Below are 25,420 nucleotides of genomic sequence, written 5' to 3' on the forward strand. Positions count from 1 at the left end.
GTGACACTCTAACCTTCTATGATTTCAACCTCTCCTGTGAGCCCAGTATTAGATTCCGATGCTTCACTTCAGGTTTACTGTATCCCTTGGACTTTCTTATTGACGATGAAACACAGAAATTGCATCCAAATTTAATACAAAAGTCACAATGCCGACTTAAGTACAAGAGGACTGACACTATAACTTTCTATGATTTGAACCTCTCCTGTGAGTCCAGTTTTAGATTCCGATGCTTCACTTCAGGTTTACTGTATACCTTGGACCTTCTTATTGATGATCAAACAGAGAAATTGCCTCCGAATTTAATACAAAAGGCACAATGCCGTCTTAAGTACAAGAGGACTGACACTCTCACTTTCTATGATTTGAACCTCTCCTGTGAGTCCAGTTTTAGATTCCGATGCTTCACTTCAGGTTTACTGTATCCCTTGACCTTCTTATTGACGATGAAGCACAGAAATTGCATCCGAATTTAATACAAAAGCACAATACCGACGTAAGTACAGGAGGACTGACACTCTAACTTTCTATGATTTGAAAATCTCCTGTAAGTCTAGTTTTAGATTCCGATGCTTCACTTCAGGTTTACTGAATCCCTTGGACCTTCTTATTGACGATGAAACACAGAAATTGCATCTGAATTAATTACAAAAGGCACAATGCCGACTTAAGCACAAGATGACTGACACTCTAACTTTCTATGATTTGAACCTCTCCTGTGAGTCCGGTTTTAGATTCGGATGCTTCACCTTAGGTTTACTGTATCCCTTGGACCTTCTTATTGACGATGAAGCGCAGAAATTGCATCCGATTTTAATACAAAAGCCACAATGCCGACTTAAGTACAAGATGACTGACACTCTAACTTTCTATGATTTGAACCTCTCCTGTGAGTCCAGTTTTAGATTCGGAAGCTTCACTTCAGGTTTACTATATAACTTAAACCTTCTTATTGGCGATGAAACACCGAAATTGTATCCGAATTTAACACAAAAGGCACATTGCCGGCTTAAGTACAAGTGGACTGACATTATAACTTTCTATGATTTGAACATCTCCTGTGAGTTGAGTTTTAGATTCCGATGCTTCACTTCATGTTTACTGTATACCTTGGATCTTCTTATTGATGATCAAACACAATAATTGCATCCGAATTTAATACAAAAGGCACAATGCCGACTTAAGTACATGAGGTCTGACACTCTCACTTTCTAGTATTTGAATCTCTCCTGTGGGTCCGGTTTTAGATTCCGATGCTTCACTTCAGGTTTACAGTATACCTAAGACCTTCTTATTGACGATGAAACACAGAAATTGCATCTGAATTTAATACAAAAGGCACAATGCCGACTTAAGTACAAGATGACTGACACTCTAACTTTCTATGATTTGAACCTCTCCTGTGAGTCCAGTTTTAGATTCCGATGCTTCACTTCAGGTTTACTGTATACCTTGGACCTTCTTATTGACGATGAAACACAGAAATTGCATCCGAATTTAATATAAAAGGCACAATGCCGACTTAGGTACAACACGACAGACACTCCAACTTTCTTTGATTTAAACCTGTCCTGTGAGCCCAGTTTTAGATTCCGATGCTTCACTTCAGGTTTACTGTATCCCTTGGACCTTCTTATTGACGACGAAACACAGATAATGCATCCGAATTTAATACAAAAGGCACGATGCAGATTTAAGTACAAGAGGACTGACACTCTAACTTTCTATGAATTGAACCTCTCCTGTGAGTCCAGTTTTAGATTCCGATGCTTCACTTCAGGTTTACTGTATACCTAGGACCTTCTTATTGACGATGAAACACAGAAATTGCAACCGAATAGAATACAAAAGGCACAATGCCGACTTAAGTAGAAGAGGAATGACACTCTAACCCTCTATGATTTCAACCTCTCCTGTGAGTCCAGTTTTAGATTCCGATGCTTCACTTCAGGTTTACTGTATACCTTGGACCTTCCTATTGATGTTCAAACTCAGAAATTGCATCCGAATTTAATACAAAAGGTACAATGCCGACTTAAGTACAAGAGGACTGACTCTCTAACTATCTTTGATTTAAACTTCTCCTGTGAGTCCAGTTTTAGAGTCCGATGCTTCACTTCAGGTTTACTGTATCCCTTTGACCTTCTTATTGACGATGAAACACAGAAATTGCATCCGAATTCAATACAAAACGCACAATGTCGACTTAAGTATAAGGGGAGCGACACTCTAACTTTCTATGATTTGGACCTCTCCTGTGAGTCCAGTTTTCGATTCGGATGCTTCACTTCAGGTTTACTATATACCTTGGACCTTCTTATTGACAATGAAACACAGAAATTGCATCCGAATTTAATACAAAAAGCACAATGCCGACTTAAGTACAAGAGGACTGACATTATAACTTTTTATGATTTGAACCGCTCCTGTGAGTTGAGTTTTAGATTCCGATGCCTCACTTCAGGTTTACTGAATACCTTGGACCATCTTATTGGTGATCAAACACAGAAATTGAATCCGAATTTAATACAAAAGGCACAATGCCGACTTAAGTACATGAGGACTGACACTCGCACTTTCTATGATTTGAACCTCTCCTGTGAGTCTAGTTTTAGATTCCGATGCTTCACTTAAGGTTTACAGTATACCTAAGACCTTCTTATTGACGATGAAACAAAGAAATTGCATCCGAATTTAATACAAAAGGCACAATGCCGACTGAAGCACAAGAACACTGGCACTCTAACTTTCTATGATTTGAACCTCTCCTGTGAGTCCAGTTTTAGATTCCGATGCTTCACTTCAGGTTTACTGTATACCTTGGACCTTCTTATTGACGATGAAACACAGAAATTGCATCCGAATTCAATACAAAAGGCACAATGTCGACTTAAGTATAAGGGGAGCGACACTCTAACTTTCTATGATTTGGACCTCTTCTGTGAGTCCAGTTTTCGATTCGGATGCTTCACTTCAGGTTTACTATATACCTTGGACCTTCTTATTGACGATGAAACACAGAAATTGCATCCGAATTTAATACAAAAGGCACTATGCCGACTGAAGCACAAGAAGACTGACACTTTAACTTTCCATGTTTTGAACCTCTCCTGAGAGTCCAGTTTTAGATTCCGATGCTTCACTTCAGGTTTACTGTATACCTTGGACCTTCATATTGACGATGAAGCACAGAAATTGCATCCGAATTTAATACAAAAGGCACAATGCCGACTTAAGTACAAGAGGAGAAACACTCTAACTTTCTATGATTTGAACCTCTCCTGTGGGTCCAGTTTTAGATTCTGATGCTTCGCTTCAGGTTTACAGTATACCTAAGACCTTCTTATTGACGATGAAACACAGAAATTGCATCCGAATATAATACAAAAGGCACAATGCTGACTTAAGTACAAGAGGACTGAGACTCTAACTTTCTATGATTTGAACCTCTCCTGTGAGTCCAGTTTTAGATTCCGATGCTTCACTTCAGGTTTACTGTATACCTTTGACCTTCTTATTGACGATGAAACACAGAAATTGCATCCAAGTTTAATACAAAAGGCACAATGCCGACTTAAGTACAAGAGGACAGACACTCTAATTTTCTTTGATTTAAACCTGTTCTGTGAGCCCAGTTTTAGATTCCGATGCTTCACTTCAGGTTTACTGTATCCCTTGGACCTTCTTATTGACGATGACACAGATATTGCATCTGAATTTAATACAAAAGGCACAATGTCGACTTAAGTGCAAGAGGACAGACACTCTACCTTACTTTGATTTTAACCTCTCCTGTGAGTTAAGTTTCAGATTCCGATGCTTCACCTCAGGCTTACTGTATCCGTTGGACCATCTTATTGACGATGAAGCACAGAAATTGCATCCGAATTTAATACAAAAGGCACAATGCCGACTTAAGTACAAGAGGACTGACACTCAAACTTTCTATGATTTGAACCTCTCCTGTGAGTCCAGTTTTAGATTCCGATGCTTCATTTCCGGTTTACTGTAAACCTTGGACCTTCTTATTGACGATGATACACAGAAATTGCATCCGAATTTAATACAAAAGGCACGATGCAGACATAAGTACAAGAGGACTGACACTCTAACTTTCTATGATTTCAACCTCTCCTGTGAGTCCAGTTTTAGATTCCGATGCTTCACTTCAGGTTTGCTGTATACCTAGGACCTTCTTATTGACGATGAAACACAGAAATTGCATCCGAATTTAATACAAAAGGCACAATGCCGACTTAAGTAGAAGAGGAGTGACACTCTAACCTTCTATGATTTCAACCTCTCCTGTGAGTCCAGTTTTAGATTCCGATGCTTCACTTCAGGTTTACTGTATACCTTGGACCTTCCTATTGATGATCAAACACAGAAATTGCATCCGAATTTAATACAAAAGGTACAATGACGACTTAAGTACAAGAGGACTGACACTCTAACTTTCTTTGATTTAAACTTCTCCTGTGAGTCCAGTTTTAGATTCCGATGCTTCACTTCAGGTTTACTGTATCCCTTTGACCTTCTTATTGACGATGAAACACAGAAATTGCATCCGAATTCAATACAAAAGGCACAATGTCGACTTAAGTATAAGTTGAGCGACACTCTAACTTTCTATGATTTGAACCTCTCCTGTGAGTCCAGTTTTCGATTCGGATGCTTCACTTCAGGTTTACTATATACCTTGGACCTTCTTATTGACGATGAAACACAGAAATTGCATCCGAATTTAATACAAAAGGCACAATGCCGACTTAAGTACAAGAGGACTGACACTATAACCTTTTATGATTTGAACATCTCCTGTGAGTTGAGTTTTAGATTCCGATGCTTCACTTCAGGTTTACTGTATACCTTGGACCTTCTTATTGATGATCAAACACAGAAATTGCATCCGAATTTAATAAAAAAGGCACAATGCCGACTTAAGTACATGAGGACTGCCACTCGCACATTCTATGATTTGAACCTCTCCTGTGAGTCTAGTTTTAGATTCCGATGCTTCACTTCAGGTTTACAATATACCTAAGACCTTCTTATTGACGATGAAACAAAGAAATTGCATCCGAATTTAATACAAAAAGGCACAATGCCGACTGAAGCACAAGAAGACTGACACTCTAAGTTTCTATGATTTGAACCTGTCCTGTGAGTCAAGTTTTTGATTCCGATGCTTCACTTAAATCTTACTGTATCCGTTGGACCTTCTTATTGACGATGAAGCACAGAAATTGCATCCGAATTTAATACAAAAGGCACAAAGTCGACTTAAGTACAAGATGACTGACACTCTAACTTTCTATGATTTGAACCTCTCCTGTGAGTCCATTTTTAGATTCGGATGCTTCACTTCAGGTTAACTATATAGCTTGGACCTTCTTATTAATGATGAAACACAGAAATTGCATCCGAATTTAATACAAAAGGCACAATGCCGACTTAAGTACAAGAGGACTGACATTATAACTTTCTATGATTTGAACGTCTCCTGTGAGTTGAGTTTTAGATTCCGATGCTTCACTTCATGTTTACTGTGTACCTTGGACCTTCTTATTGATGATCAACCACAGAAATTGCATCCGAATTTAATACAAAAGGCACAATGCCGACTTAAGTACATGAGGTCTGACACTCTCACTTTCTATGATTTGAACCTCTCCTGTGGGTCCAGTTTTAGATTCCGATGCTTCGCTTCAGGTTTACAGTATACCTAAGACCTTCTTATTCACGATGAAACACAGAAATTGCATCCGAGTTTAATACAAGAGGCACAATGCTGACTTAAGCACAAGAGGACTGACACTCTAACTTTCTATGATTTGAACCTCTCCTGTGAGTCCAGTTTTAGATTCCGATGCTTCACTTCAGGTTTACTGTATACCTTGGACCTTCTTATTGACGATAAAACACAGAAATTGCATCCGAATTTAATACAAAATGCACAATGCCGACTTAAGTACAAGAGGACAGACACTCTAACTTTCTGTGATTTAAACCTGTCCTGTGAGAACAGTTTTAGATTCCGATGCTTCACTTCGTGTTTACTGTATCCCTTGGACCTACTTATTGACGATGACACACAGAAATTGCATCCGAATTTAATACAAAAGGCACAATGTCGACTTCAGTACAAGAGGACTGACACTGTAACTTTCTATGATTTGAACCTCTCCTGTGAGTCCAGTTTTCGATTCGGATGCTTCACTTCAGGTTTACTATATACCTTGGACCTTCTTATCGACGATGAAACACAGAAATTGCATCCGAATTTAATACAAAAAACACAATGCCGACTTAAGTACAAGAGGACTGACACTATAACTTTTTATGATTTGAACCACTCCTGTGAGTTGAGTTTTAGATTCCGATGCTTCACTTCAGGTTTACTGTATACCTTGGACCTTCCTATCGATGATCAAACACAGAAATTGCATCCGAATTTAATACAAAAGGCACAATGCCGACTTAAGTACATGAGGACTGACACTCTCACTTTCTATGATTTGAACCTCTCCTGTGCGTCTAGTTTTAGATTCCGAAGCTTCACTTCAGGTTTACAGTATACCTAAGACCTTCGTATTGACGATGAAACAAAGAAATTGCATCCGAATTTAATACAAAAGGCCCAATGCCGACTTAAGCACAAGAAGACTGACACTCTAACTTTCTATGATTTGAACCTCTCCTGTGAGTCCAGTTTCTGATTCCGATGCTTCACTTCAGGTTTACTGTATACCTTGGACCTTCTTATTGACGATGAAACACAGAAATTGCATCCGAATTTAATACAAAAGGCACAATGCCGACTTAAGTACAAGAGGACAGACACTCTAACTTTCTTTGATTTAAACGTCTCCTGTGAGTCCAGTTTTAGATTCCGATGCTTCACATCAGGTTTACTGTATCACTTGGACCATCTTATTGACGATGAAACACAGTAATTGCATCCGAATTTAATAAAAAAGGCACAATGCCGACTTAAGTACAAGAGGAGAAACACTCTAACTTTCTTTGATTTAAACCTCTCCTGTGAGTCAAGTTTTTGATTCCGATGCTTCACTTCAGGCTTACTGTATCCGTTGGACCTTCTTATTGACGATGAAGCACAGAAATTGCATCCGAATTTAATACAAAAGGCACAATGCCGACTTAAGCACAAGAGGACTGACACTCTAACTTTCTATGATGTGAACCCCTCCTGTGAGTCCAGTTTTAGATTCCGATGCTTCACTTCAGGTTTACTGTATACCTAGGACCTTCCTATTGACGATGAAACACAGAAATTGCATCCGAATTTAAGACAAAAGGCTCAATGCCGACTGAAGTAGAAGAGGAGTGACACTAACTCTCTATGATTCGAACCACTCTTGTGAGTCCAGTTTTAAATTCCGATGCTTTACTTAAGGTTTACTGTATCCCTTGGACCTTCTTATCGACGATGAAACACTGAAATTGCATCCGAATTTAATACAAAAGGCACAATGCCGACTTAAGTACAAGAGGACTGACACTATAACTTTTTATGATTTGAAACTCTCCTTTGAGTTGAGTTTTGGATTCCGATGCTTCACTTCAGGTTTACTGTATACCTTGACTTTCTTACTGATGATCAAACACAGAAATTGCATCCGAATTTAGTACAAAAGGCACAGTGCCGACTTAAGTACATGAGGACTGCCACTCTCACTTTCTATGATTTGAGCCTCTCCTGTGAGTCTAGTTTTAGATTCCTATGCTTCACTTCAGGTTTACAGTATACCTAAGACCTTCGTATTGACGATGAAACAAAGAAATTGTATCCGAATTTAATACAAAAGGCACAATGCCGACTTAAGCACAAGAAGACTGACACTCTAATTTTCTATGATTTGAACCTCTCCTGTGAGTCCAGTTTTAGATTCCGATGCTTCACTTCAGGTTTACTGTATACCTTGGACCTTCTTATTGACGATGAAACACAGAAATTGCATCCGAATTTAATATAAAAGGCACAATGACGACTTAAGTACAAGAGGACAGACACTCTAACTTTCTTTGATTTAAACCTCTCCTGTGAGTCCAGTTTTAGATTCCGATGCTTCACATAAGGTTTACTGTATCACTTGGACCTTCTTATTGACGATGAAACACAGAAAATGCATCCGAATTTAACACAAAAGGCACAATGCCGACTCAAGTACAAGAGGAGAAACACTCTAACTTTCTTTGATTTAAACCTCTCCTGTAAGTCCAGTTTTAGATTCTGATGCTTCACTTCAGGATTACTGTATTCCTTGCACCTTCTGCTTGACGATGAAACACAGAAATTATATCCGAATATAATACAAAAAACACAGTGCAGACTTAAGTACAAGAGGACTGACACTCTAACTTTCTATGATTTGAACCTCTCCTGTGAGTCAAGTTTCATATTCCGATGCTTCACTTCAGGTTTACTGTATACCTTGGACCTTCTTATTGACGATGAATCACAGAAATTGCATCCGAATTTACCACAAAAGGTACAATGCCGACTGAAGTACAAGAGGACAGACCCTCTAACTTCCTTTGATTTAAACCTGTTCTGTGAGCCCTGTTTTTGATTCCGAAGCTTCACTTCAGGTTTACTGTATACCTTGGACATTCATATTGACGATGAATCACGGAAAATGCATCCGAATTTAATACTAAAGGCACAATGCCGACATAAGTACAAAAGGACTGACACTCTAACTTTCTTTGATTTAAACTTCTCCTGTGAGTCGAGTTTTACATTCCGATGCTTCACTTCAGGTTTACTGTATCCCTTTGACCTTCTTATTGACGATGAAACACAGAAATTGCATCCGAATTCAATACAAAAGGCACAATGTCGACTTAAGTATAAGGGGAGCGACACTCTCACTTTCTATGATTTGAACCTCTCCTGTGAGTCCAGTTTTCGATTGGGATGCTACACTTCAGGTTTACTATATACCTTGGACCTTCTTATTCACGATGAAACACAGAAATTGCATCCGAATTTAATACAAAAGGCACAATGCCGACTTAAGTACATGAAGACTGCCACTCTCACTTTCTATGATTTGAACATCTCCTGTGAGTCTAGTTTTAGATTCCGATGCTTCACTTCAGGTTTACAGTATACCTAAGACCTTCGTATTGACGATGAAACAAAGAAATTGCATCCGAATGTAATACAAAAGGCACAATGCCGACTTAAGCACAAGATGACTGACACTCTAACTTTCTATGATTTGAACCTCTCCTGTGAGTCCAGTTTTAGATTCCGTTGCTTCACTTCAGGTTTACTGTATACCTTGGACCATCTTATTGACGATGAGACACACAGAAATTGCATCCGAATTTTATACAAAAGGCACAATGACGTCTTAGGTACAAGAGGACAGACACTCTAACTTTCTTTGATTTAAACCTCTCCTGTGCGTCCAGTTTTAGATTCCGATGCTTCACATCAGGTTCACTGTAGCACTTGGACCTTCTTATTGACGATGAAACACAGAAATTGCATCCGAATTTAATACAAAAGGCACAATGCCAACTCAAGTACAAGAGGAGAAACACTCTAACTTTCTTTGATTTAAACCTCTCCTGTGAGTCAAGTTTTTGATTCCGATGCTTCACTTCAGGCTTACTGTATCCGTTGGACCTTCTTATTGACGATGAAGCACAGAAATTGCATTCGAATGTAATACAAAAGGCACAATGCCGACTTAAGCACAAGAGGACTGACACTCTAACTTTCTATGATTTGTACCTCACCTGTGAGTCCAGTTTTAGATTCCGATGCCTCACTTCAGGTTTACTGTATACCTTGGACCTTCTTATTGACGATGAAACACAGAAATTGCATCCGAATTTAATACAAAAGGCAAAATGCCGACTCAAGTACAAGAGTACAGACACTCTAACTTTCTTTGATTGAAACCACTCCTGTGAGTCCAGTTTTAGATTCCGATGCTTCACTTCAGGTTTACTGTATACCTTGGACCTTCTTATTGACGATGAAACACAGATTTTGCATCCGAATTTAATACAAAATGTACAATGTGGACTTAAGTAGAAGAGGAGTGACACTCTAACTTTCTATGATTCGAACCACTCTTGTGAGTCCAGTTTTAAATTCCGATGCTTTACTTAAGGTTTACTGTATCCCTTGGACCTTCTTATTGACGATGAAACACAGAAATTGCATCCGAATTTAATACAAAAGGCACAATGCCGACTTAAGTACAAGAGCACTAACACTCTAACTTTCTATGGTTTGAACCTCTCCTGTGCGTCCAGTTTTAGATTCCGATGCTTCACATCAGGTTCACTGTAGCACTTGGACCTTCTTATTGACGATGAAACACAGAAATTGCATCCGAATTTAATACAAAAGGCACAATGCCAACTCAAGTACAAGAGGAGAAACACTCTAACTTTCTTTGATTTAAACCTCTCCTGTGAGTCAAGTTTTTGATTCCGATGCTTCACTTCAGGCTTACTGTATCCGTTGGACCTTCTTATTGACGATGAAGCACAGAAATTGCATTCGAATGTAATACAAAAGGCACAATGCCGACTTAAGCACAAGATGACTGACACTCTAACTTTCTATGATTTGAACCTCTCCTGTGAGTCCAGTTTTAGATTCCGATGGTTCACTTCAGAATTACTGTATACCTTGAACCTTCTTATTGACGATGAACACAGAAATAGCATCCGAATTTAATACAAAAGGCACAATGCCGACTTAAGTACATTAGGACTGACACTCTAACTTTCTATGATTTGAACCTCTCCTGTGAGTCCAGTTTGGGATTCTGATGCTTTACTTCAGGTTTACTGTATCCCTTGGCCCTTCTTACTGACGAAGAAACACAGAAATTGCATCCGAATTTAATACAAAAGGCACAATGCCGACTTAAGTAAATGAGGACTGACACTCTAACTGTCTTTGATTTAAACTTCTCCTGTGAGTCCAGTTTTAGATTCCGATGCTTCACTTCAGGTTTACTGTATCCCTTGGTCCTTCTTATTGCCGATGAAACACAGAAATTGCATCCGAATTTAATACAAAATGTACAATGTGGACTTAAGTAGAAGAGGAGTGACACTCTAACTTTCTATGATTCGAACCACTCTTGTGAGTCCAGTTTTAAATTCCGATGCTTTACTTAAGGTTTACTGTATCCCTTGGACCTTCTTATTGACGATGAAACACAGAAATTGCATCCGAATTCAATACAAAAGGCACAATGTCGACTTAAATATAAGGGGAGCGACACTCTAACTTTCTATGATTTGAACCTCTCCTGTGAGACCAGTTTTCGATTCGGATGCTTCACTTCAGATTTACTATATACCTTGGACCTTCTTATTGACGATGAAACACAGAAAATGCATCCGAATTTAATACAAAAGGCACAATGCCGACTCAAGTACAAGAGGAGAAACACTCTAACTTTCTTTGATTTAAACCTCTCCTGTGAGTCCAGTTTTAGTTTCTGATGCTTCACTTCAGGATTACTGTATTCCTTGCACCTTCTGCTTGACGATGAAACACAGAAATTATATCCGAAAATAATACAAAAAACATAATGCAGACTTAAGTACAAGAGGACTGACACTCTAACTTTCTATGATTTGAACCTCTCCTGTGAGTCAAGTTTCATATTCCGATGCTTCACTTCAGGTTTACTGTATACCTTGGACCTTCTTATTGACGATGAATCACAGAAATTGCATCCGAATTTACCACAAAAGGCACAATGCCGACATAAGTACAAAAGGACTGACACTCTAACTTACTATGTTTTGAACCTCACCTGTGAGTCCAGTTTTAGATTCCCATGCTTCACTTCAGGTTTGCTGTATACCTTGGACCTTTTTATTGACGATGAAACACAGAAATTGCATCCGAATTTAATACAAAAGGCACAATGCCGACTTCAGTAGAAGAGGAGTGACACTCTAACCTTCTATGATTTGAACCTCTCCTGTGAGTCCAGTTTTCGATTGGGATGCTTCACTTCAGGTTTACTATATACCTTGGACCTTCTTATTGACGATGAAACACAGAAATTGCATCCGAATTTAATACAAAAGGCACAATGCCGACTTAAGTACATGAAGACTGCCACTCTCACTTTCTTTGATTTAAACCTCTCCTGTGAGTCCAGTTTTAGATTCCGATGCTCCACATCATGTTCACTGTAGCACTTGGACCTTCTTATTGGCGATGAAACACAGAAAGTGCATCCGAATTTAATACAAAAGGCACAATGCCAACTCAAGTACAAGAGGAGAAACACTCTAACTTTCTTTGATTTAAACCTCTCCTATGAGTCAAGTTTTTGATTCCGATGCTTCACTTCAGGCTTACTGCATCCGTTGGACCTTCTTATTGACGATGAAGAACAGAAATTGCATTCGAATGTAATACAAAAGGCACAATGCCGACTTAAGCACAAGAGGACTGACACTCTAACTTTCTATGATTTGAACCTCACCTGTGAGTCCAGTTTTAGATTCCGATGCTTCACCTCAGGTTTACTGTATACCTTGGACCTTCTTATTGACGATGAAACACAGAAATTGCATCCGAATTTAATACAAAAGGCACAATGCCGACTTAAGTACATGAAGACTGCCACTCTAACTTTCTATGATTTGAACCTCTCCTGTGAATCCAGATTCAGATTCCGATGCTTCACTTCAGGTTTACTGTATACCTTGGACCTTCTTGTTGACGATGAAACACAGAAATTGCATCAGAATTTAATACAAAAGGCAAAATGCCGACTTAAGTACAAGAGGACAGACACTCTAACTTTCTTTGATTGAAACCTCTCCTGTGAGTCCAGTTTTAGATTCCGATGCTTCACTTCAGGTTTACTGTATACCTTGGACCTTCTTATTGACGATGAAACACAGATATTGCATCCGAAAGTAATACAAAAGGCACAATGCCGACTTAAGTAGAAGAGGACAGACACTCTAACTTTCTATGTTTTGAACCTCTCCTGTGAGTCCAGTTTTAGATTCCGATGGTTCACTTCAGAATTACTGTATACCTTGAACCTTCTTATTGATGATGAAACACAGAAATTATATCCGAATATAATACAAAAAACACAATGCAGACTTAAGTACAAGAGGACTGACACTCTAACTTTCTATGATTTGAACCTCTCCTGTGAGTCAAGTTTCATATTCCGATGCTTCACTTCAGGTTTACTGTATACCTTGGACCTTCTTATTGACGATGAATCACAGAAATTGCATCCGAATTTACCACAAAAGGCACAATGCCGACTGAAGTACAAGAGGACAGACACTCTAACTTCCATTGATTTAAACCTGTCCTGTGAGTCCTGTTTTAGATTCCGAAGCTTCACTTCAGGTTTACTGTATACCTTGGACATTCTTATTGACGATGAATCACAGAAATTGCATCCGAACTTAATACAAAAGGCACAATGTCGACTTAAGTACAAGAAGACTGACACTCTAACTTTCGATGAATTGAACCTCTCCTGTGAGTCCAGTTTTAGATTCCGATTCTTCACTTCAGGTTTACTGTTTCCCTTGGTCCTTCTTATTGACGATGAAACACAGAAATTGCATCCGAATTTAATACTAAAGGCACAATGCCGACATAAGTACAAAAGGACTGACACTCTAACTTACTATGTTTTGAACCTCACCTGTGAGTCCAGTTTTAGATTCCCATGCTTCACTTCAGGTTTGCTGTATACCTTGGACCTTTTTATTGACGATGAAACACAGAAATTGCATCCGAATTTAATACAAAAGGCACAATGCCGACTTCAGTAGAAGAGGAGTGACACTCTAACCTTCTATGATTTCAACCTCTCCTGTGAGTCCAGTTTTAGATACCGATGCTTCACTTCAGGTTTACTGTATACCTTGGACCTTCCTATTGATGATCAAACACAGAAATTGCATCCGAATTTAATACAAAAGGTACAATGACGACTTAAGTACAAGAGGACTGACACTCTAACTTTCTTTGATTTAAACTTCTCCTGTGAGTCCAGTTTTACATTCCGATGCTTCACTTCAGGTTTACTGTATCCCTTTAACCTTCTTATTGACGATGAAACACAGAAATTGCATCCGAATGCAATACAAAAGGCACAATGCCGACTTAAGTACATGAAGACCGCCACTCTCACTTTCTATGATTTGAACCTCTCCTGCGAGTCCAGTTTTAGATTCCGATGCTTCACTTCAGGTTTACTGTATACCTTGGACCTTCTTATAGACGAAGAAACACACAGAAATTGCATCCGAATTTTATACAAAAGGCACAATGACGTCTTAAGTACAAGAGGACAGACACTCTAACTTTCTTTGATTTAAACCTCTCCTGTGAGTCCAGTTTTAGATTCCGATGCTCCACATCAGGTTCACTGTAGCACTTGGACCTTCTTATTGACGATGAAACACAGAAATTGCATCCGAATTTAATACAAAAGGCACAATGCCAACTCAAGTACAAGAGGAGAAACACTCTAACTTTCTTTGATTTAAACCTCTCCTGTGAGTCAAGTTTATGATTCCGATGCTTCACTTCAGGCTTACTGCATCCGTTGGACCTTCTTATTGACGATGAAGCACAGAAATTGCATTCGAATGTAATACAAAAGGCACAATGCCGACTTAAGCACAAGAGGACAGACACTCTAACTTTCTATGATTTGAACCTCACCTGTGAGTCCAGTTTTAGATTCCGATGCTTCACCTCAGGTTTACTGTACACCTTGGACCTTCTTATTGACGATGAAACACAGAAATTGCATCCGAATTTAATACAAAAGGCACAATGCCGACTTAAGTACAAGAGAACTGACACTCTAACTTTCTATGATTTGAACCTCTCCTGTGAGTCCAGATTAAGATTCCGATGCTTCACTTCAGGTTTACTGTATACCTTGGACCTTCTTGTTGATGATGAAACACAGAAATTGCATCCGAATTTAATACAAGAGGCAAAATTTCGACTTAAGTACAAGAGGACAGACACTCTAACTTTCTTTGATTGAAACCTCTCCTGTGAGTCCAGTTTTAGATTCCGATGCTTCACTTCAGGTTTACTGTATACCTTGGACCTTCTTATTGACGATGAAACACAGATATTGCATCCGAAATTAATACAAAAGGCACAATGCCGACTTAAGTAGAAGAGGACTGACACTCTAACTTTCTATGATTTGAACCTCTCCTGTGAGTCCAGTTTTAGATTCCGATGGTTCACTTCAGAATTACTGTATACCTTGAACCTTCTTATTGATGATGAAACACAGTAATTGCATCCGAATTTAATACAAAAGGCACAATGCCGACTTAAGTACATTAGGACTGACACTCTAACTTCCTTTGATTTAAACCTGTCCTGTGAGTCCAGTTTTAGATTCCGAAGCTTCACGTCAGGTTTACTGTATACCTTGGACCTTCTTATTGACAATGAATCACAGAAATTGCATCCGAATTTAATACAAAAGGCACACTGTCGACTTAAGTACAAGAAGACTGACACTCCAACTTTCTGTGAATTGTTCCTCTCCTGAGTGTCCAGTTTTAGATTCCGATGCGTCACTTCAGGTTTACTGTATACCTTGGACCTTTTTATTGACGATGAAACACAGAAATTGCATCCGAATTTAATACAAAAGGTACAATGCCGAATTACGTACAAGCGGACTGACACTATAACTTTCTATGATTTGAACCTCTCCTGTGAGTCCAGTTTTAGATTCCGATGTTTCACTTCAGAATTACTGTATACCTTGGACCATCTTATTGACGATGAAACACAGAAATTGCATCCGAATTTAATACAAAAGACACAATGCTGACTTACGTACAAGCGGACTGACACTGTAACTTCCAATGATTTGAACCTCTTTTGTGAGTCCAGTCTTAGATTCCGATGCTTCACTTCAGGTTTACTGTATACCTTGGACCTTCTTATTGACGATGAAACACAGAAATTGCATTCGAAATTAATACAAAACTCACAATGCCGACTTAAGTACAAGAGGACTGACACTCTAACTTTCTATAGTTTGAACCTCTCCTGTGAGTCCAGTTTAAGATTCCGATGCTTCACTTCAGGTTTACTGTATACCTTGGACCTTCTAATTGACGATGAAACGCAGAAATTGCATCCGAATTTAATACAAAAGGCACAATGCCGACTTAAGTACAAGAGGACAGACACTCTAACTTTCTTTGATTGAAGCCTCTCCTGTGAGTCCTTTTTTAGATTCCGATGCTTCACTTCAGGTTTACTGTATACCTTGGACCTTCTTATTGACGATGAAACACAGATATTGCATCCGAAATTAATACAAAAGGCACAATGCCGACTTAAGTAGAAGAGGACTGACACTCTAACCTTCTATGATTTCAGCCTCTCCTGTGAGTCCAGTTTAGATTCTAATGCTTCACTTCAGGTTTACTGTATACCGTGGACCTTCCTATTGATGATCAAACACAGAAATTGCATCCGAATTTAATACAAAAGTTACAATGACGACTTAAGTACAAGAGGACTGACACTCTAACTTTCTTTGATTTAAACTTCTCCTGTGAGTCCAGTTTTAGATTCTGATGCTTCACTTCAGGTTTACTGTATCCCTTTGACATTCTTATTGACGATGAAACACAGAAATTGCATCCGAATTCAATACAAAAGGCACAATGTCGACTTAAATATAAGAGGAGCGACACTCTAACTTTCTATGATTTGAACCTCTCCTGTGAGTCCGGTTTTCGATTCGGATGCTTCACTTCAGGTTTACTATATACCTTGGACCTTCTTATTGACGATGAAACACAGAAATTGCATCCGAATTTAATACAAAAGGCACAATGCCGACTTAAGTACAAGAGGACTGACACTATAACTTTTTATGATTTGAAACTCTCCTTTGAGTTGAGTTTTGGATTCCGATGCTTCACTTCAGGTTTACAGTATACCTAAGACCTTCGTATTGACGATGAAACAAAGAAATTGCATCCGAATTTAATACAAAAGGCACAATGCCGACTTAAGCACAAGAAGACTGACACTCTAACTTTCTGTGATTTGAACCTCTCCTGTGAGTCCAGTTCTAGATTCCGATGCTTCACTTCAGGTTTGCTGTATACCTTGGACCTTCTTATTGACGATGAAACACAGAAATTGCATCCGAATTTAATATAAAAGGCACAATGACGACTTAAGTACAAGAGGACAGACACTCTAACTTTCTTTGATTTAAACCTCTCCTGTGAGTCCAGTTTTAGATTCCGATGCTTCACATAAGGTTTACTGTATCACTTGGACCTTCTTATTGACGATGAAACACAGAAAATGCATCCGAATTTAATACAAAAGGCACAATGCCGACTCAAGTACAAGATCAGAAACACTCTAACTTTCTTTGATTTAAACCTCTCCTGTGAGTCCAGTTTTAGATTCTGATGCTTCATTTCAGGATTACTGTATTCCTTGCACCTTCTGCTTGACGATGTAACACAGAAATTATATCCTAATATAATACAAAAAACACAATGCAGACTTAAGTACAAGAGGACTGACACTCTAACTTTCTAAGATTTGAACCTCTCCTGTGAGTCAAGTTTCATATTCCGATGCTTCACTTCAGGTTTACTGTATACCTTGGACCTTCTTATTGACGATGAATCACAGAAATTGCATCCGAATTTACCACAAAAGGCACAATGCCGACTGAAGTACAAGAGGACAGAACCTCTAACTTCCATTGATTTAAACCTGTCCTGTGAGCCCTGTTTTAGATACCGAAGCTTCACTTCAGGTTTACTGCATACCTTGGACATTCTTATTGACGATGAATCACAGAAATTGCATCCGAATGTAATACAAAAGGCACAATGTCGACTTAAGTACAAGAAGACTGACACTCTAACTTTCGATGAATTGAACCTCTCCTGTGAGTCCAGTTTTAGATTCCGATTCTTCACTTCAGGTTTACTGTATCCCTTGGTCCTTCTTATTGACGATGAAACACAGAAATTGCATCCGAATTTAATACTAAAGGCACAATGCCGACATAAGTACAAAAGGACTGACACTCTAACTTACTATGTTTTGAACCTTACCTGTGAGTCCAGTTTTAGATTCCCATGCTTCACTTCAGGTTTGCTGTATACCTTGGACCTTTTTATTGACGATGAAACACAGAAATTGCAATCGAATTTAATACAAAAGGCACAATGCCGACTTCAGTAGAAGAGGAGTGACACTCTAACCTTCTATGATTTCAACCTCTCCTGTGAGTCCAGTTTTCGATTGGGATGCTTCACTTCAGGTTTACTATATACCTTGGACCTTCTTATTGACGATGAAACACAGAAATTGCATCCGAATTTAATACAAAAGGCACAATGCCGACTTAAGCACAAGAGGACTGACACTCTAACTTTCTATGATTTGAACCTCACCTGTGAGTCCAGTTTTAGATTCCGATGCTTCACTTCAGGTTTACTGTATACCTTGGACCTTCTTATTGACGATGAAACACAGAAATTGCATCCGAATTTAATACAAAAGGCACAATGCCGACTTAAGTACAAGAGAGCTGACACTCAAACTTTCTATGATTTGAACCTCTCCTGTGAGTCCAGTTTAAGATTCCGATGCTTCACTTCAGGTTTACTGTATACCTTGAACCTTTTTATTGACGATGAAACACAGAAATTGCATCCGAATTTAATACAAAAGGTACAATGCCGACTTACGTACAAGCGGACTGACACTATAACTTTCTATGATTTGAACCTCTCCTGTGAGTCCAGTTTTAGATTCCGATGCTTCACTTCAGAATTACTGTATACCTTGGACCATCTAATTGACGATGAAACACAGAAATTGCATCCGAATTTAATACAAAAGACACAATGCCGACTTACGTACAAGCGGACTGACACTATAACTTCCTATGATTTGAACCTCTCCTGTGAGACCAGTTTTAGATTCCGATGCTTCACTTCAGAATTACTGTATATCTTGGACCTTCTTATTGACGATGAAACACAGAAATTACATCCGAATTTAATACAAAAGACACAATGCCGAATTAAGTACAAGAGGTCTGACACTCTAACTTTCAATGATTAGAACCTCTCCTGTGAGTCCAGTCTTAGATTCCGATGCTTCACTTCATGTTTACTGTATACCTTGGACCTTCTTATTGACGATGAAACACAGAAATTGCATCCGAATTTAATACAAAAGGCACAATGCCGACTTAAGTACAAGAGGACTGACACTCTAACTTTCTATGATTTGAACCTCTCCTGTGAGTCCACTTTAAGATTCCGATGCTTCACTTCAGGTTTACTGTATACCTTGGACCTTCTTATTGACGATGAAACACAGAAATTGCATCCGAATTTAATACAAAAGGCACAATGCCGACTTAAGTACAAGAGGACTGACACTCTAATTTTCTATGATTTGAACCTGTCCTGTGAGTTCAGTTATAGATTCCGATGCTTCACTTCAGGTTTACTGTTTACCTTGGACCTTCTTATTGATGAACAAACACAGAAATTGCATCCGATTTAATACAAAAGGCACAATGCCGACTTAAGTACAAGAGGACTGTCACTCTAACTTTCTATGATTTGAACCTCTCCAGTGAGTCCAGTTTTAGATTCCGATTCTTCACTTCAGGTTTACTGTATCCCTTGGTCCTTCTTATTGACGATGAAACACAGAAATTGCATTCGAATTTAATAAAAAAGGTACAAAGTCGCCTTAAATACAAGAGGAGTGACACTCTAACTTTCTATGGTTTGAACCCCTCCTGTGAGACCAGTTTTAGATTCGGATGCTTCACATCAGGTTTACTGTATACCTTGGACCTTCTTATTGACGATGAAACACAGAAATTGCATCCGAATTTAATACCAAAGGCACAATGCCGACTTAGGTACAAGCGGACTGACACTTTAACTTTCTATGATTTGAACCTCTCCTGTGAGTTGAGTTTTAGATTCCGATGCTTCACTTCAGGTTTACTGTATACCTTGGACCTTCTTATTGATGATCAAACAGAGAAATTGCATCCGAATTTAATACAAAAGGCACAATGCCGACTTAAGTACAAGAGGACTGACACTCTAAAATTCTATGATTTGAACCTCACCTGTGAGTCCAGTTGTAGATTCTAATGCTTCACTTCAGGTTTACTGTATACCGTGGACCCTTTTATTGACGATGAAACACAAAAATTGCATCCGAATTTGATAGAAAAGGCACAATGCCGACTTAAGTACAAGAGGACTGACACCCTAAATTTCTATGATTTGAACCTCTCCTGTGAGTCCAGTTATAGATTCCGATGATTCACTTCGGGTTTACTGTATCCCTTGGTCCTTCTTATTGACGATGAAATACAGAAATTGCATCCGAATTTAATACAAAAGGCACAATGCCGACTGAAGTAAAAGAGGACTGACACTCTTACTTTCTATGATTTGAACCTCTCCTGTGAGTCCAGTTTAAGATTCCGATGCTTCACTTCGGGTTTACTGTATACCTTGGACCTTCTTATTGACGATGAAACACAGAAATTGCATCCGAATTTAATACAAAAGGCACAATGCAGACTTAAGTACAAGAGGACTAACACTCCAACTTTCTATGATTTGAACCTCTCCTGTGAGTCCAGTTTTAGATTCTGATGCTTCACTTCAGGATTACTGTATTCCTTGCACCTTCTGCTTGACGATGAAACACAGATATTATATCCGAATATAATACAAAAAACACAATGCCGACTTAAGTACAAGAGGACTGACACTCTAAAATTCTATGATTTGAACCTCACCTGTGAGTCCAGTTGTAGATTCTAATGCTTCGCTTCAGGTTTACTGTATACCTTGGACCTTCTTATTGACGATGAATCACAGAAATTGCATCCGAATTTATCACAAAAGGCACAATGCCGACTGAAGTACAAGAGGACAGACACTCTAACTTCCTTTGATTTAAACCTGTCCTGTGAGTCCTGTTTTAGACTCCGGAGCTTCACTTCAGGTTTACTGTATACCTTGGACCTTCTTATTGACAATGAATCACAGAAATTGCATCCGAATTTAATACAAAAGGCACACTGTCGACTTAAGTACAAGAAGACTGACACTCCAACTCTCTATGAATTGAACCTCTCCTATGAGTCCAGTTTTAGATTCCGATTCTTCACTTCAGGGTTACTGTATCCCTTGGTCCTTCTTATTGACGATGAAACACAGAAATTGCATCCGAATTTAATACTAAAGGCACAATGCCGACTTAAGTACAAAAGGCCTGACACTCTAACTTACTATGTTTTGAACCTCACCTGTGAGTTCAGTTTGAGATTCCGATGCTTCACTTTAGGTTTACTGTATCCCTTGGTCCTTCTTATTGATGATGAAACACAGAAATTGCATCCGAATGTTATACAAAAGGCCAATGCCGACTTAAGTAAAAGAGGACTGACACTCTAACTTTCTTTGATTTAAACTTCTCCTGTGAGTCCAGTTTTAGATTCCGATGCTTCACTTCAGGTTTACTGTATACCTTGGACCTTTTTATTGACGATGAAACACAGAAATTGCATCCGAATTTAATACAAAAGGCACGATGCAGACTTAAGTATATGAGGACTGACACTCTAACTTTCTATGATTTGAACCACTCCTGTGAGTCCAGTTTTAGGTTCCGATGCTTCACTTCAGGTTTACTGTATCCCTTGGACATTCTTATGGACGATGAAACACAGAAATTCCATCCAAATTTAATACAAAAGGCAAAATTCCGACTTAAGTACAAGAGGACTGACACTCTAATTTTCTATGATTTGAACCTGTCCTGTGAGTTGAGTTAAAGATTCCGATGCTTCACTTCAGGTTTACTGTATACCTTGGTCCTTCTTATTGATGAACAAACACAGAAATAGCATCCGAATTTAATACAAAAGGCACAATGCCGACTTAAGCACAAGATGACTGACACTCTAACTTTCTATGATTTGAACCTCTCCTGTGAGTCAAGTTTTTGATTCCGATGCTTCACTCCAGGCTTACTGCATCCGTTGGACCTTCTTGTTGACGATGAAGCACAGAAATTGCATTCGAATGTAATACAAAAGGCACAATGCCGACTTAAGCACAAGAGGACTGCCACTCTAACTTTCTATGATTTGAACCTCTCCTGTGAGTCCAGTTTAAGATTCCGATGCTTCACTTCAGGTTTACTGTATACCTTGAACCTTTTTATTGACGACGAAACACAGAAATTGCATCCGAATTTAATACAAAAGGTACAATGCCGACTTACGTACAAGCGGACTGACACTATAACTTTCTATGATTTGAACCTCTCCTGTGAGTCCAGTTTTAGATTCCGATGCTTCACTTCAGAATTACTGTATACCTTGGACCATCTAATTGACGATGAAACACAGAAATTGCATCCGAATTTAATACAAAAGACACAATGCCGAATTAAGTACAAGAGGTCTGACACTAACTTTCTATGATTTGAACCTCTCCTGTGAGTCCACTTTAAGATTCCGATGCTTCACTTCAGGTTTACTGTATACCTTGGACCTTCTTATTGACGATGAAACACAGAAATTGCATCCGAATTTAATACAAAAGGCACAATGCCGACTTAAGTACAAGAGGACTGACACTCTAATTTTCTATGATTTGAACCTGTCCTGTGAGTTCAGTTATAGATTCCGATGCTTCACTTCAGGTTTACTGTTTACCTTGGACCTTCTTATTGATGAACAAACACAGAAATTGCATCCGAATTTAATACAAAAGGCACAATGCCGACTTAAGTACAAGAGGACTGACACTCTAACTTTCTATGATTTGAACCTCTCCTGTGAGTCCACTTTAAGATTCCGATGCTTCACTTCAGGTTTACTGTATCCCTTGGTCTTTCTTATTGACGATGAAACACAGAAATTGCATTCGAATTTAATAAAAAAGGTACAATGTCGCCTTAAATACAAGAGGAGTGACACTCTAACTTTCTGTGGTTTGAACCTCTCCTGTGAGACCAGTTTTAGATTCGGATGCTTCACATCAGGTTTACTGTATACCTTGGACCTTCTTATTGACGATGAAACACAGAAATTGCATCCGAATTTAATACCAAAGGCACAATGCCGACTTAGGTACAAGCGGACTGACACTTTAACTTTCTATGATTTGAACCTCTCCTGTGAGTTGAGTTTTAGATTCCGATGCTTCACTTCAGGTTTACTGTATACCTTGGACCTTCTTATTGATGATCAAACAGAGAAATTGCATCCGAATTTAATACAAAAGGCACAATGCCGACTTAAGTACAAGAGGACTGACACTGTAACTTTCTATGATTTGAACCTCTCCTGTGAGTCCAGTTTAAGATTCCGATGCTTCACTTCAGGTTTACTGTATACCTTGAACCTTTTTATTGACGATGAAACACAGAAGTTGCATCCGAATTTAATACAAAAGGTACAATGCCGACTTACGTACAAGCGGACTGACACTATAACTTTCTATGATTTGAACCTCTCCTGTGAGTCCAGTTTTAGATTCCGATGCTTCACTTCAGAATTACTGTATACCTTGGACCATCTAATTGACGATGAAACACAGAAATTGCATCCGAATTTAATACAAAAGACACAATGCCGACTTACGTACAAGCGGACTGACACTATAACTTCCTATGATTTGAACCTCTCCTGTGAGACCAGTTTTAGATTCCGATGCTTCACTTCAGAATTACTGTATATCTTGGACCTACTTATTGACGATGAAACACAGAAATTGCATCCGAATTTAATACAAAAGACACAATGCCGAATTAAGTACAAGAGGTCTGACACTCTAACTTTCAATGATTAGAACCTCTCCTGTGAGTCCAGTCTTAGATCCCGATGCTTCACTTCATGTTTACTGTATACCTTGGACCTTCTTATTGACGATGAAACACAGAAATTGCATCCGAATTTAATACAAAAGGCACAATGCCGACTTAAGTACAAGAGGACTGACACTCTAACTTTCTATGATTTGAACCTCTCCTGTGAGTCCACTTTAAGATTCCGATGCTTCACTTCAGGTTTACTGTATACCTTGGTCCTTCTTATTGATGAACAAACACAAAAATAGCATCCGAATTTAATACAAAAGGCACAATGCCGACTTAGGCACAAGATGACTGACACTCTAACTTTCTATGATTTGAACCTCTCCTGTGAGTCAAGTTTTTGATTCCGATGCTTCACTCCAGGCTTACTGCATCCGTTGGACCTTCTTATTGACGATGAAGCACAGAAATTGCATTCGAATGTAATACAAAAGGCACAATGCCGACTTAAGCACAAGAGGACTGACACTCTAACTTTCTATGATTTGAACCTCTCCTGTGAGTCCAGTTTAAGATTCCGATGCTTCACTTCAGGTTTACTGTATACCTTGAACCTTTTTATTGACGATGAAACACAGAAATTGCATCCGAATTTAATACAAAAGGTACAATGCCGACTTACGTACAAGCGGACTGACACTATAACTTTCTATGATTTGAACCTCTCCTGTGAGTCCAGTTTTAGATTCCGATGCTTCACTTCAGAATTACTGTATACCTTGGACCATCTAATTGACGATGAAACACAGAAATTGCATCCGAATTTAATACAAAAGACACAATGCCGAATTAAGTACAAGAGGTCTGACACTAACTTTCAATGATTAGAACCTCTCCTGTGAGTCCAGTCTTAGATTCCGATGCTTCACTTCATGTTTACTGTATACCTTGGACCTTCTTATTGACGATGAAACACAGAAATTGCATCCGAATTTAATACAAAAGGCACAATGCCGACTTAAGTACAAGAGGACTGACACTCTAACTTTCTATGATTTGAACCTCTCCTGTGAGTCCACTTTAAGATTCCGATGCTTCACTTCAGGTTTACTGTATACCTTGGACCTTCTTATTGACGATGAAACACAGAAATTGCATCCGAATTTAATACAAAAGGCACAATGCCGACTTAAGTACAAGAGGACTGACACTCTAATTTTCTATGATTTGAACCTGTCCTGTGAGTTCAGTTATAGATTCCGATGCTTCACTTCAGGTTTACTGTTTACCTTGGACCTTCTTATTGATGAACAAACACAGAAATTGCATCCGAATTTAATACAAAAGGCACAATGCCGACTTAAGTACAAGAGGACTGACACTCTAACTTTCTATGATTTGAACCTCTCCTGTGAGTCCACTTTAAGATTCCGATGCTTCACTTCAGGTTTACTGTATCCCTTGGTCTTTCTTATTGACGATGAAACACAGAAATTG

This window comes from Schistocerca americana, chromosome 2 (genome assembly GCF_021461395.2).
Source record: "Schistocerca americana isolate TAMUIC-IGC-003095 chromosome 2, iqSchAmer2.1, whole genome shotgun sequence".
Taxonomy (NCBI): Eukaryota; Metazoa; Arthropoda; class Insecta; order Orthoptera; family Acrididae; genus Schistocerca; species Schistocerca americana.